The sequence below is a fragment of the Ochotona princeps genome, chromosome 2, assembly GCF_030435755.1.
Source record: "Ochotona princeps isolate mOchPri1 chromosome 2, mOchPri1.hap1, whole genome shotgun sequence".
Taxonomy (NCBI): Eukaryota; Metazoa; Chordata; class Mammalia; order Lagomorpha; family Ochotonidae; genus Ochotona; species Ochotona princeps.
The window spans coordinates 119,041,800-119,056,548 of record NC_080833.1 but is presented as its reverse complement, the minus strand read 5'-3'; the positions used below and the strand labels follow the sequence as shown (position 1 = coordinate 119,056,548).

General features: G+C 43.9%; 1 protein-coding gene across 1 annotated transcript in view; it reads left to right on the top strand.

Moving 5' to 3' along the window:
- Positions 1-1,513: 1,513 nt before the first annotated feature.
- The window catches only part of RXRG (retinoid X receptor gamma), a 119,256-nt gene continuing 106,020 nt past the window's right edge, over positions 1,514-14,749 (top strand). The window contains exons 1-2 of the mRNA XM_058660568.1: positions 1,514-1,584; positions 2,027-2,111. The gene's annotated coding sequence lies outside the window, so the exon portion shown is untranslated. The remainder of the gene's footprint in view (positions 1,585-2,026; positions 2,112-14,749) is intronic.

Sequence of the window (14,749 nt, the reverse complement as noted above, 5' to 3'; positions counted from 1 at the left end):
AGGTTACACACAGTAAACTTTTTATGATATACTGCTATTACACAATAAAATTTACTTTGTGGAGATTTTAAAATATGCATAATCATATAAATAGCAACACAAACAGGATCTAGAGAAATTTCAACCACTCAGCATATTCCTTCATGACACATGACAGATTTGTTTTTTCAAGAAGTCTTTATTGGGATATAATTTGCATATCAGACCATTCACCCATTCAGTGGTTTTTAGTATACTCACAGATATGTGTAACTAGCGCCAAAATCGATCACAGGACACTTTCATCACCATAAACTCTTCATCCTTCAGCTGTCACCCACACACCATCTTCCTTGAAGGCTTGTGCCACAGTCATCTTCCTGCCTGCATGGATCTGCCCAATATGGACATTTTATAGAAATGTACTCATGTTCTGTGCACTCTTGCCATGGCGTGTTTCACAGCTTCATTCATTTGTGAGCAGATAGTATCCCCTGCATGCGGACACTCAACAATCAATAGATCTTTGGATTGCTTCCATGTTTTGGTTATCAGGAATAGTGCTGCTATGAATGCTTGCATGCAAGGTTTTTTGTTTGAATGCCTGGTTTCAGTTCTCTCTGTATTTAGGAGTGGATTTGTGAAGTCACGTGATGCTTTTCTTATTAGATTTTCGAGGCACTTCCCAGCTAAGTCCTGCAATCACTGCTCGGCTCTACATCACCACCAACAATCTGCAAAGGTTCCGGTTTTTCCACACTCTCAGTGATGCTAGCTGCTATGCTTGTTTTGCTTACAGCCCTTCTGTTGCCTGTGAAGTTACATGCTAGCCTTTGGGGGGTTGTAGTAGGCTCACAGATTGAGCAATAAAATGAAGATATTTTTGTCCTGTTTTGTTTGTTTGTTTGTTTGTGTTTTGCCTGTTGTCGATTCAAAACACAGACGTGTAAAAGCGAATGAGCAGAAAAAAACGTCTTCCAAAGAAATGATCAAATAAGTCTGATAAGAGAAAGAGCGCAATGGGGTGGAAATTCTGAGTCCAGTGTATGTGTTAGGGAACCATCTGTTTCTTACCTGTGCCAGGTGTGTGCTGGGCTCTGCGGACTTCATATCATAACATTTAAAGTGTGGAGGGAGAGCACAGAGGAGGGTTCCTTCAGCCAGTCTGGGTAGTAGAAGAGCTTTGTCGGGGGGTGAGATGAAAAGCAACAACTATCTCATCAGATAGAAAGGCACTCTAGAAGTATACGGAAAAAAACAATACCTGGAAAATACCCCCTGAATAACCTGTTTCTCTATGGTCTTTCAGGAAAAAACATTTTTTTTATTAGAATTTCATTTCTTTCATTTTCCAACCAATAATGAGTGGTTTTTATTCTTTTAAGGCAAGCAAATTAAGACTTTTACTGGTAGTTTTTGGTTGTTAAATTAGTGCTAGCACTAATTAAAGGAGACCGTGTAATTCAGATGGCAACAGTCTAAACAGAAATCCTATTTGGCCTTGGAATATTTTTTTTTTCTGTCTCCTTCCAGATGTTCCAGAAGTCCTCAAATCAGGAAGCTCCAGGAACTGGAGGCTGTCGTCCCTCAGGATGACACTCTGGCGTAAGTGGATCCATTTTCTGTAGACAGTGCTTTTTGTCTCACCTTTCCTGTGGTGAGAAATAATGATTTGGGTTTTAGGGGTTTTTTTGCCTAACTTCTATAGAGACGAGCACAATTCTGAAGTTGTTTGATCTACTTTGTAGGTGGCAAAAATACTCAGAAGCCACCTGTGCTATCTATTCTTTCCTGGGGCCGTAACATCTTTTGGCTAAATTTATGGGAGAAAATACATTTCTTTGATGAGATAAATTCTTCTGATGAGAATGTGATTTTTAAAGTTTAATTTAAATTGTAATTTTAACTTTGAAATTTGAAAAAGCTATTTGAGAGGGAGTGAGAAGGGAAGGAAGAGAGAGAGAGATTTGTTCGTTCATGTTCCAGATAGCTCCTGCCTAAGGGCCAAGAGCAGGAGCTGGGAACTCAACGCATGTCTCATATGCAGGTGGCAGGAAAGCAGCTGCTTGAGCCATCACTGCTGGCTCCTGGAGTCTGCATCACCAAGGAAGTGGAATTGGAAGCAAAACCAGGTATGGAATCCAAGCACTCTGACATCATTGCTTACATTCTATATTACTTGTCACATAGACCAATGGAATAATTCTATCCCTCTGTGGCTTAAACACAAATAACTTATTATTTCATGTCCCAAGTAATAGCCTAGAAATTATCCTAAGACCTGCAGAAATACACAATGGCTAGCTTTTAGATGCCTTGTCTCTAGGAACTACTAGTGGAGAACAGACTGTAATCCCAAATAAATTATATAGCCATTAATCAAAAAATAAACAAATGTGATAAATTCAATAAACTATGAAAATGTGGGGGCTATTTACAGGGGATTAGCAATAGGTTTCATCAAATATTTTATGATTCTGGAAATTAAATATACTTGGTTATCTGGTTTAAATGAACATTAAGAATAATTTGTAGTTAGCACATGTGTTATGAATCTATTTGCTACTGCTACCTAACAAATTACTCCAAGAAATCATGATGTAAAAAAAACTTCAATAAGCATTTCTCTTACTTGGTTTCTAGAAGTGGATTAGTTGACTGGTTCTGGCTCTGGGACTCTCTGAGACTTCCATCATGATGCTCATTTGATGGTGTCACAAGGGCTGGGGGATCTGCTTGCAACACAGCTCTCTTGCATGACTGGAAGTGGGTGCCTCAATTGGTCTTCACCTGGAATTATCCTTAGGGCTGCTTGGGCATCCTCATGGCATGAAAGCTGACTTCTCCCAGAACCAGCGTTGTGAGGGCCACAACATAAAAAGAGTGTCTCTCAGGAGTTAGCAGAGGAACTCAGACATTGTCACTTATGCCATATTTCATTTGTCACACAGACCAGCATGGCACAGTGTTGGCAAGGACGACACAAAGGCACAGAAGCAGGAGGGAGCAATTGCAGAGGGCTGTCTCAAAGGTTGGCTACCACTCACTGTAAAGGAGTCATTAAAAACGGAAGTAACCTAAGCACCCCTCTGCTCCAGCAATCAGCATCTCCATGCCACAGTCCTAGAAAATTTCAAATGAGTGAAACCAACTGAAGAAATTACTGGAGCATTTCTCAGGAGGAAGATCTGTGATTAGCACCAAGATGGCCCATTAGCCCAGACTTAGAGAAAATTCTTTCTAATTACCTTGGGCTGCCCTTGGCCTTGGTGAGCATTGAGCTGTGGAGTCCTGGTGCCTTCCCAGGCCCTCTGAAACCATAGATCTGCTGCAGCTATACCGTTTCCTCTCTGAGTTGTTTCCATGAGTTTCCAGTTTGTTTGGCTCAAGAAACTGTTTACCTCTATGCTCTGTGATGCCTAGTGTCATATGTCCTACTCCCTTGAGTCATCCTCAGATTATGTGCCATCACAGACCACTGGCACTTGCCTCATTTCGGTCTTTTTGCTTAAACACCCCCCCCCCCACACACACACACACATACACTGGTGTATCAGTGAGGGAAAGAAGAGTTACCATAGGGAAAAATTCAAGTCAGTTTACGTTTACGTAACAAAGTATGTATAAGGTAATTGAAAGCCATAGCGATTAATTATTATCAGAAACACATCCCTGAAGCCTAGAAGATGAGAGACTGTGAGAATGCCAGTTTGGTGATGCCTTGCTTGAGACGGGCTGACCTATTTGTTTATGTCTCATGGCAAGCTGTAGGCACAAGCTGGTAATTGGAAGATAGATTGGGTGAGGGTCTGGGTAAGCTACTCCTGAAGAATACTAAGTCCTCCTGTGGGTACTGGCTTGGCATCTCCAGAATTTTCTTCAGACTGACTCTTGTTTTCCTATTTCAACTAGCTTTTTGTTCTCATCTCTTTTTGTTCTCTACCCCTGCCTGTTTGCACTTTGGCTTTGATAGACTTTGGCTTTTGATAGACCTTTTATTCATAACCCATGTGCTAACTACAAATTATTTGCACTTTTTGGCTTTTCATCCCTAAGGCATAATGATCAGTGTAGCTGTGTCAGGTGAATTCAGCCTCTGAATCTTAGCAAGCACAGATGGGCAGTGATGGAGCCCCTGACTAGTCCACTGTGTTGAAGGATGGGAATCTATACCTTTGTGGCTTCTTACTGCTGGGGATGCATGGCACTCCTGGACAAAAGCCAACCAATGACCATTAGTTAGGACCATTACAACTTCAATTCATCGTCTTAAGGGCTGACATTGGTTCTTTCAGCTTTTTAATTCCTTTCATAATAAACAAAAATGTTTATGTGGTAAGTTTTTTTTTTCTCTCCCAGTGAGCAAATGACACAAACCAAGGTTAGGAGCAGATAACTCAAACAAATCATATGTTGTGGGCTAATCCTTGAATCCCAGCCTATGATAGTAGGCTTCAGGGGTTTCCATTGGGCTACAAATGGTCCTGAAAGATGTCAGACTAGAAGATGTCACAGACCATGATTATTAATGAATGAATTCTTTGATGAGAAGGCTTAGTGGGAAATCTATTAACAGCCATCATTTAAGAAGACTGGGCTTTTTTTTGGTGAAGAGAATGTGTGATGACTTCAGCCTTAATTATCTAATAACAGTGTTGGAGTATTAGAAAATTAAATTCAGGTTAACAAGTTCAGTTGACTGGAAGGGCAGTGTAAAAGTGTCAGAATTATAGGGTATTCGGAATGAAGTGTGGCTGTAGTTCTTCACATCAATGCACTTTACACTAAGGAGAGTGAAGAGCTAAACTGCGAAGAGTGTTTGCACTACAGAAATATTTATTGCAAATCTGCAGGCCAGGATTTGGCCTTGACATGTGGCTCTCCGTAGGGTCCATGTTTTGTAGAATACTAGAGCCCAAAGTGTGCTCTCAGGGTTGCTGTAAGAAATGCCCTGAGCTGCACTTTTGTGTTTCACTTGTGAGTATTGTGGAACTGTTGTAGCCTACGTCAGATAGGGCGCCTTTTAATGATAGAAACAGCTGGTAGATTTCAGTGGGTCGGTGTGTCCATGAAACTCAACCTCGGAGCCTAGTGTGCTTCCTTCTGTGAGTCTGTTACATGGTTGTCATGTCTATTTGCTAGCACTGTTCAGCTTGTGTTTTATGTTTGTTCTGATTTTCCTCACCTCTCTGTGTGTATTCTTTTGACATCCATATTTCTGAAGTGATTCTGAAGTGAATGCATGAGTTGACCTGGGGAGGTACAATCACTTTACAAACATCTACAAAAGCCATGCCAGCAAATGCAGGAGATTTATGAGTGTGGTTTACAAAGGGGTGAGGATAGACAGTGGTCCTGGGGAAGGCTCAGGTTCTGCTTCAGCAAGCTCGCAGGTCTTAGCATTGATCAACCTGAGAAACTGGGGAGGCACCTTGAACAATGGGCTGGTTGATTGATCTCATGAGGCTGCTCAGTGCAAGCAATGCTTTCCTTCATAGAGCTTTGTGTTTGAATTGGAAGAAAAAGGGGAAGGAGCAAGGGTTTGAGTGTTCTCCCAAGTCAAAATAACCTAGGCCAGGGACTCTGTGTGTGTGTGGTCCAGTAGCACGTGCAACACCTGGGAAGGCTCTGATAATGTATATCCCCAGGGCCCCAGCCAGAGCTACTGAATGGGAAACTCAGAGTGTGCTTCAGCAGACTGCATGTTAACCTGCCTTCCAGATGTCTCGCTGGGCTCAGCTGCAGAGTGGCTGGGGCCCAGAGGTAGACAGGTGAGCTCTGCAGCCAGGATTCCTTTACTGGGATCCTGGCATTGCCACCTTTTGTTTATATGTATTGGGCAAGTGGCTTCATCTATGTGTGCTTTCCTTTCCCCATTTGTAAGAGTCACTGTAAGCATGAAACCAGTGAGTGACCTGGGATGATACCTAGCACATAGTGAAAGCTCACTAAATGCTAGTCATTGTTTCTGAAGTCATGTGATCACGGAAGTATGAGATGTTTCTCGCTCTAGCCCCATCTTTCGTCAAGGACCACCATGAATCTCTTTAATGCAGTTTTCTTCGAAGAGCTGCTGGGTTGCCTGGTTAGGGTCAGAACCCAGATATGTTCCAAGCTTTATCTGCCAATGACTTACATGTTGTCTTAGAGGGAGCCTTGGATTACAAAAATCTTAGCTGTCATTGTTAGTATCATTTAGCCCAGACCTTGATCTATGAGGCAGAGACTTGATTTCTTGGGAGAAACTCCTGGTGTCTAAGGGAATGTGAGGTTATTGTGAATTTATGGGTGCCAGTTCTAATCCTGGCAGCCTTGCTTCCCATCCAGTTCCCTGCTTGTGGCCTGGGAAAGCAGTCGAGGACGGCCTAAAGCCCTGGGACTCTGCACACACATGGGAGAGCTTTAAGAAGCTCCTGGCTCCTGGTTTCAGATTGGCACAGCTCCAACTGTTGCAGTCACTTGGGGAGTGAGTCATCGGATGGAAGATCTTCTCTGTCTCTCCTCCTCTGTGTGTATCTGACTTTGCAATAAAAATAAATAAATCTTTTTAAACATTTTTATTATTATCTTTGAATACTTTCAAAAAAGTCTAGTTCTTCTGTGTTTTCTAAAATGGTAAGTTTTGATGAAGCGAACAGAACCAATGGCCATTTGAAGTTGCACTCTCCCTCTATAGTCTGGGGATCACGACACCCCCATTTAAATGGGTCTTGTTCTCCAGACTTGCTACAGACATACCCATCAGCGCTGCCCAAGGTCCCCAGTTCCAGTTGAGATAGGTGGCACTGCCATTCACCTTTATCTAAGATTGGAAACTTTCCCCAGAAAATATGCAGCTTGTCTGCATCAACTCTTGTCAGTACAATGAGATACACCAGACCACTTGAGGTTCTTTTCCTTTTGGCAGGTCCCAAAGGCATGCCGGTTCATCTGAATGGTGGGTCCATTCAGTCATTCCTGAGTAGTTGCTGAAATGGCCAGAACAAGTAACTGATTTGGGGGCAAATGGCTGGAATTGGAGAGAGGTGGGATTCAGCTCGCAAGCTCAGAGTTTCAGTGCCGGGCTTTTGTGGCTGGAGGCTGCAGGTGGCCTCTCTCCCTGTTCTTAGTAGAGTCTGAATAGAGGGAGATTACGCAAGCAGAGCTGGCCCAAGCAAGGCCTATGGAGTCAATGTGCCCCATGTGAACATGTGGGTCACAGTGCAAACCAGTATATACTGGAGAGCGACCCTTCAAAATCCTTGCACTTCTCTCTCCTCATGTTCCAGACCATGAGAAACTTTTGAGGCCAAAGAGAATGGGATCCTGAACTTCCACCTTAGTCTCGCAGCCAGAAGAAAAAGGTGTACCTGAGGTTGCAGGTCAGGAATCCTGCAATATGCTCTGTGAGACCCCTGTGCTTTGCTTATCTCAGTCATTTTCCTCCTATCCTATCCCTCTCACCGCATCGTTTCTCCTTATTGAACTTTCCTGTGAATTAGCCTGTTGCTTTGACAACTGCTGGGAAGAGGGGGCAGGGGTGGTGAAATGAAAGACTGAAAAACACCACCTCCCACTGTGGCAGAATTGTTGATGAGACACAGAAAGGAGCACAGCCAGACTGAGATGTTGGCTTGAGACTCAGAGCCACATAGGACCCTTGTGCTGGGATGGAGCAGCTTCCCCTGTCCTATGGAATCTTCTAGAACTCTACAAAGGATGAATTTGTCTCCAGGGATAGAGCTGATATCTTGCCAAGAGAAAAGCAAGCTGATGGCAACAGGTTGCAGCCGCCAGTTGTGGCATAATTCATGGTGTGAGGGGTTATGAGTCTGAAGGAGGCCACTAGGGGAGGCCTGGGTGGGGTCTCTCCCCACAGGAATGCTCCACTTGGTCTTTTCACCACATGAAAAATGAAGTGTGGTAGATGAATGGCAAGACCTTGTAATGCCTGGCTGATCACACAAACTTGGATGTGGAACCTGGTTTCAGAGTCCGAGAAATGGCCCAGGCAATACCACTTGAAGGGTGTGGAGATAATTAATGGACAGCTCATATGGAAAGGTCACGCATCTGCCTACAGAGAGTATGTTTTCCTCCTAAGCAGAAGGGCCTAGAATTGAGAAAGGGTCTGGTTGCATTCACATATCTTCCCATAGCACAGCTCATAATTTTCCACATTTTCTCCCGAGGGGGTATTAAAACCAGAGTGGCTTTGCAGTATTGTTGTGGCTCCCATTTAAAACCCTGTCACGACTTCGTCTTTGCCCTATTGTCTTGAATGGAAAAATCTCTCCCTTAGCTTCAAGGTCACTTGCAAGCTATTTGTGCTTGGAAATGAAACGAGATGCTTGGAAGGCCTGTTGCCTCTTCCTGAATCTTTTGCTGAGGTTTAATAAGATTCTGTCATTGTTTAGCCTGGGGTCAAAGGTCAGGCAGCCATAGGCTGGTAGCCATGAATCTGCATGGAAGTTTCATTAGGATGGGACTGGACTTTGTTTTTCTCTTGCTACAGAAGGACAGAGCGTCTGTTCTTCTGTTTTGCTTTTCTTGTTTTGTTTTTAAATCAGTTGCTTATGCTTTATGCTTTGTTTCTATGGCTCTTTCGTGTCAGGCTGTAGGACCTGAAGTAGCACCTGGTAATGAATGTGTCAACAGCAGTGGCCCATCTGCCACCTCCCCTTGCCCCTTTAGCTTTCTGTCTTAGCAGCTGAGTCCATAACTCCCCAGCGGGCAGACCCAGCCTCGTATCGGGTACGCCAGGGGCATGCAAGGAGACTCTGGCAAGGGCCAGGATCACTTGTTGCCTTCAGGTCACATCTGACCAAGTCACCCTCAGTTCCAAACAGAGCCTGTCCTAATCATGTGTTCTCAGTCCTCTTCCTGTTTGTCCTCTCTGAAGCCTGGGCCCTACTGACCATCACCTGCTCCTCTCTTGGTTTCCAGGCAACCACTTGTTTCCTGGTTTTCTTCCCGCCTCTCAAGTCTGCACAACCTCCTGGGCAGGCTCGCCTTCTCTGCTTGCTTCTCAGATGCTGATGTTCCCTATGGGCCTGTCGTTTGTTATCCCCTGCTCAGTGGATAATCTTATTTACACGTGTGACCATGATCACCAAGTCTGGGGCTACTGGCTCCCAACTGTTGGTCTTAAGCTCCCTCCAGACATCAGTTTCCAGGGCTTTCTGGCTGTAACTGTTAGTATATTCCTCAGTAGCTGAAACTAATATATCCAAGTATGGACTTATTGTCTCCCCTCTTGTCTTAGTCCTTCTGGCCTGACATGATAGATTGCCATAGACTGGAAAGCTTACAAACAACGGAGATCAAGTTCTCAAATTCTGAAGGCTTTGAAGCCCTAGGTCAAAGCTAACAGATTTGGTCTCGGGAGACCCTGCTTTCTGGTTCACAGGCCAGACATCTGCTCTCTGTGTCCTTCTCTACTGGGCAGGTTGAGAAACACCCCTTCACTAATCTCACTTGTAAAGCTTCTGCCCTCCTGAGCTTATCACCTGCCAATGCCATCACACGAGGGTTAGGATTCAGCATGGGCATTTGGGGGAATCACAAGCATTCAGTCCATAACCTCCCTCAAAGGTAATCTGTTTGTACTCTTAATTGAATGAAGGATTTCCATCTATTCAATCACATAGGTAAAAATGTCTCAGTCTTGGGCCCAGGGTAATGGCTCAATTGGCTAATTCTCCCCCTCCAAGCTTCGGGATTCTATGTGGGAGCCAATTTATGTCCCAGCTGTTCTACTTCCCAGCTAGCTCCCTGCTTGTGGCCTGGGAAAGCAGCTGAGGATGGCTCAACTCCTTGAACCCTGCACTCATATGGGAGACTTGGAAGAAGCTCCTGGCTCCTGGCTTCAGATCAAGTCAGCTCCAGCTTTTGGAAGCCATTTGGGGAGTGAACCAGTGGAAGGAAGATCTTTCTTTTTGTCTCTTCTCTCTGTAAATCTATTCTTTCCAATAAATAAATAAATCTTTTTTAAAAGTTTCAGTATTCTTTGACTATGTGTTTTTCATCATCACTTTTCATGTTCAATCACCATGTTCTGATGTTTCCATTTCAGGCATTTTCTTGAATTTCATCTCTCATTCCATTTCCACTGTTACAATTCTGGTCCAAACCTTCATCCTCCTTCACGAATAAAATGATTGCTGTTTCTTTTGTGTAAGAAATATTTGAATGCCTGGTTCTGAAACTAGGCAGTATGAGTTCAGATTTGAATTTTACATGTCCATTTACTACGTAGACAATTGCTGTGCCATGTCTTCAAGTTTCATTTGTGAAATGCTTTCTAGTATTTGTAGAGTAAACCAGTAGATGAAAGTTCTCTGCTCTATCATGTTGTGTGCCTCTTAAATAAATAGATAAAAATTATATGAGAACATGGAATCTGTGCATCTTGAGGGATTGAACCTCTGGTATACGAGGCTACTTAAAAAGGTCTTGCAAAATGGAATTAAAGACAAGCTTAGTTCTGGGGTAAAAATGTCTCAGTTTTTGGACAGTATACATTTTCCATTAACTTGTTGAGATACTCTTGTTTCTTCTCTTTCTTTTTGTTATTATTAATTTTTTTATTGTTCAAAAGGCAAACAGATGAACAGGCATACACACACACACACACACACACACACACGAGCATGCCGCACTCCCATTTGCAGGTTCAACTTCTCCAAGTACCCACAGTGGCCCAATCAGGGCAAAGACAGAAGTTAGGAGTACGATCCCAATCTCTCATGTGGATGGCAGGAACCCAGATGCTTGAGCCATTACTGCTGACTCTCAACGTCTGCATTAGCAGGGAGTTGGAATCTGGAACTGGGGCCGATACTCTGATATGCATCACAGGCCTCTTAATTGTTGGGCTGAATGGTCATTCCTTATGGCCATTATTTATTGTACTCATTTGAGAGGCTTACACACACACACACACACAGAGAGAGAGAGAGAGAGAGAGAGAGTTAGTTCCTACTCACTGGTTCATCCCCCAAATGTTTGAAGAAGCCAGAGGCTGGAACACAATGTGGCTCTCACACATGGAACCAACTGAGCCAGTGCCTCCCAAGGTCTGCACTGAAATGAGGCTGGAGTAAGGCATTGCAGACAGGAATCAAGCTCAGGTACTCTGAAGCGGGATATGGACACCTTAACTATTGGTCTGAAAGCCTGATCTTCATATACTCTCAGATTATTGTGTCTAGGGTAGGTGTGGGAGATCGCCCCTGGATCTCCCACACCTAACCCATATGGGAGGCCATAGGTACATGGCACACTGTGCCCTTGGCTAACAGATCTCAACATGGCCTGTTCACTGGGAATGCAACAGGAGTGATGGGCTGCACCTCAGTCTCTCTTCCCTATTCTGCTAGGACTTCCTTGTAAACAACTCTAGGAAGTCAAATGTTACATTCATCTTGCTTTAACCAGCCTGGCCTGAGATACAATTTCCTGTGCTTCCTATGCTTCCTAACCTTTAACTTCTTTGGAGGGTCCAGAAGATATAGACATATCTGTTAACCAGTCACAATGTTGTTGTACTATCCGGACTGTGCCCCTTCTCCTGTATAAGCTTGTGACTTCCCTCAAATAAACGGATATTCTTCACCACCAGTTTGTCTCCAGTGTTTCTGCTGCAGAAGAGCACTGTTGCCTCATCCCTCAGTGGTCTCAGGGCCTGCTAGACAGAAGACCCCCGAGAGGTAGGTATGGTGTAAAGTCTGTTAAATGATTGAATAACTGAGGCAACAAAGCCACAGCCACTAAAACAATTGCACTTGTTTGGGAGCACTTACATTGTGCTGAGTACATGATTAAATGTTTTACAAGCTTTGGCTCAGTCCATTAGGGAAAGTGATCCTACTGTCCCCACTTTATAATGAAGACAAGTGGAAATGCGGCCAGGAATTGAAATTCTTTTATTTTGCCTAGGGAAAGAGAACCTAAGGGGCTCAGACATAATACTAGCAGAGTGTTCTGAAAAATTTTTAACATACACAAGTATGAACTTTCTCAATCTGTTCTAACATGTTAGAGACCCTCATGTACCCAGAGTTGATGTGTTAATCAACCTAGCTGCTAATGCAGCCTCTAAAAAGCGTGATTGCACAATAATTCCTCAGCCCATTCTCACTTCTAGTGTGCGTCTGAAAGCTATAAAACTGCTTTCCTTTAAAAATATCCCTAATTGGGACAGTTAACAGAACCACGTTGTCCTTGCCTTGGTCTGAATCAGGCTTAAGAACCAGCCAAGGCTGTATGTCTTGGTTTCCCTGGCAATATTCATACTAGCTTTAGCTAATGCCACTACTTAGTGGCTTATGCCATGCTTTGGTTTTCAATCTGAAGTGCTAAAAACACTCCCTATAAAATTAAGTCAGTGTACAAAATTCAGCTCTGAGCAATGTTGTATTACTGGCACAGATTTAGTTATAGTCCATCATTCAAGACAACCATCAGGCATAACAAAGGGGCTGACATTGTGGCACAGTGGGTTAAACTTCTACCTGTGATGCTATCATAGCATGTGAACACCAATTAGAATCCTGGCTGCTTCACTTCTGATCCAGCTCCCTGCTGCTGGGCCTGGGAAAGCAACAGAGGATGACCCAAGTGCTTGGGTCCCTACATCCATGTGAGAGACCTGAATGGAGTTGCAGGTTTCTGGCTTCAACGTGGTCCAGAACTGGCCATTGTGTCACTTGGGGAGTGAGCTAATGGATCTCTTTATTTGTCTCCCTCTCTATAAACTCTGCTTCTCAAACAATAAACAAAAACAAAAACTACACATTTTTTAAAAAGGTCAATTATTTTAAAAAGTTAATATGACTGGGGCCCAGCAGCGTGGCCTAGCAGCTTAAGTCCTCACCTTGAATGCGCCAGGATCCCACATGGGCGCTGGTTCTAATCCTGGCAGCTCCACTTCCCAGCTAGCTCCCTGCTTGTGGCCTGGGAAAGCCGTTGAGGAAGGACCAATGCTTTGGGGCCCTGCACCCGCGTGGGAGAACTGGAGGAAGTTCCTGGCTCCTGGCTCCTGGCTCTGGATCAGCACAGCACCGGCCATTGTGCTCACTTGGGGAATGAATCATTGGACGGAAGGTCTTCCTCTCTGTCTCTCCTCCTCTCTGTATATCTGATTTTGTAATAAAAATAAATCTTTAAAAAAAAAGATAATATGACTGAATTTCTTGTAACCCTCTTATACTTCATCATGCACTTTGGCTTAAACCTCAAAATAGTTCTATGGAATAGATTGATTTTCTCCCACTTTTACAGGATAAAAAAAGACAAGGTGAGTCTATACCCATTTCTGTGGAATTTGCCCAGGGTTTCCCTGTAAGTGAACAAAGGACCTGGGTATAAAACAAAACACAGTTTACCTTCAAATCCCATGCTCTTCACCACTGAGCTAGCTTTACAGGGCAGACAGCACAATGTCTCTAGGCACCCACCCTTAGAATATAATCTGTTAAAAAAAAAGTTATGCATTCCCCTGTCTTCCCCAGGATGACCTAGTGATCCATCCTGGCCTTGGTACAGGGGACTTCCACATCCTGCCTTACCACGGTGGGCTTCTCCTGGGGCTAACCGAGCACCTGTTCACTGCTCTGTAGAGTTGGGGATTTCTTTGGATACTTTCCCTGGTCCTGGGCAAGGATGAGTCAGGGAAAAGGTACAGTGAGTGACAGCTGGCGTGGGAGCTAGAGATCAGGGACTGTGGCAGAACTGCTTAGTGGGACATGTTTAAACGTGTCCCTGACCTTTCCTGAGGCTCTCTGTTTCTGGCTTCTCTTGTTTCTACGTCTGGTGGGAAAGATCTAGGGCGATCTGAATGAATAATGCTAAAACCTAAGTGATGCTCTTCTTCAACATGGTTTTTAATCTTGAAAATGGGGAATATATGGCCAAGCAGAAACCAAATCAGTACTCCTGATTCTTGCACACTAAGAAATCTTGCCACAAAGCACAGTTCTACAAAGCAGGAACAGCACAAGAAATATTTTTTTGTGTGTGATAAAAATGTATCCCATCTAAACCCAGTCAGCCCTTGAGCCAAAGAACCAAATTTGGGCCAGATGTATGTTCACAGCATCGCCTCAACCTTCAGGTGGAAAAGCAATAGCTTCTCAGTGTTGATGGAGAGATGCTGCGTCTCTCTAGCCGTACAAAAGTGCAGATTGAAGCAATTAAATGAAGAATTCAGTCATAAACCTGAAGTTTACTAATCAGTCTCTCGACCTACATACCTTAATTCTTGTATTAATTCTGTAGTGTATGTAAATGTCTACAAGTGTGTTTTGGTTCATAACTTTTATCCAATTGCTTGCTTGTGGAAATTGGCTCTGAATTCCTTCTTCTTTGGCCTTCCTTCCCTCTCCCTTTGGTTCGTTCACCACAGCTGGAATCAGTGACTGGACAGTGTTGAAAAGACATTCTGGAACCGTCCATGCACGTGCTTCCAGGATGGCTCCCTGGCTGTGAGAACACAGGGAGCCTCTGAAATCAACAGAGACTCAGTTCCCCTGGCATAACATGACTGGAGGAACTCCAGCCTGGGAATATTATTGAGCTAGTGTACGCTGGCTGTTCAGCCAGCCCATGGGAAACTGGACTTGGGCTGGGACAGCTGGCAACAAATCCAAACCAAAATAAGAATCAAGGCCAAATGTGCAAATGTACACGGGTCCACGGCCCAAATGCCCACAGGACACATTAGGGAAAGGGAAAGGTTGAAATGTGACCAAGAAAACCTTAGTTACAGTGAAATCACCACTTACAAGTG